The sequence below is a fragment of the Solanum tuberosum genome, unplaced genomic scaffold (assembly GCF_000226075.1).
Source record: "Solanum tuberosum cultivar DM 1-3 516 R44 unplaced genomic scaffold, SolTub_3.0 scf00908, whole genome shotgun sequence".
Lineage (NCBI taxonomy): Eukaryota > Viridiplantae > Streptophyta > Magnoliopsida > Solanales > Solanaceae > Solanum > Solanum tuberosum.
The window spans coordinates 9,278-10,024 of NW_006239806.1; positions in this window are offsets into that span (position 1 = coordinate 9,278).

Below are 747 nucleotides of genomic sequence, written 5' to 3' on the forward strand. Positions count from 1 at the left end.
CATTGCTCGTCATATGTGCAACTTCAAGTATCTTTTCTCTTACTACTGTCTTAACTTTCCCGTTCATCACTTTTCCGGCGAATCCCTGGGTACACGTGTCCTCGTCGGTCAAGGCGGCGCTCACCCATGTTTGAATATCATTCATTTTCAGATCAAAATCTTTTCCCCTCAATTCCTTCATTTCCCCTAAAGATTTTTTAATTCCACTAACTGCGTCACTTAATTCCTCCACACAGTCACGCATGGTGCCTACCTCTCTAGGCGCCATGCCTTGACTGTGTGCCAATTTCAACATCATAGCGGATTTATAATACTATGTACATAGTTTCCAAATTAAAATAATACATGTTACTTCTTTTGTCCCATTTTATATGACATAGATAGATTAACTTTATGAATCAATCGATTTTTTTTATATGCAATCAATTTTTTATATGAATTTTAAGTTGTCAATTAGCATGATTTATAATATTTTTTAACACAATTTTTAGATATATAAGAAAATTAAAAAATAAAACAAACAAATTAAAACGAAAAAATAAAATAGAGAAATGTATATGTAAGTGTGGAACCACACAGGTGAAGCACGCATTTCGACCGCCACCTGTGTAGTTATCCACACTTATATATAAGTATAAGTAGTGGATATATTTCCTGATTGGATGCACTTTTCAGCTGAGCTGTAAAGGGTAAACATGGCCCTATGCCCTTAATTTTGACATCACTATCAACTTGTGCAAGAGGCTT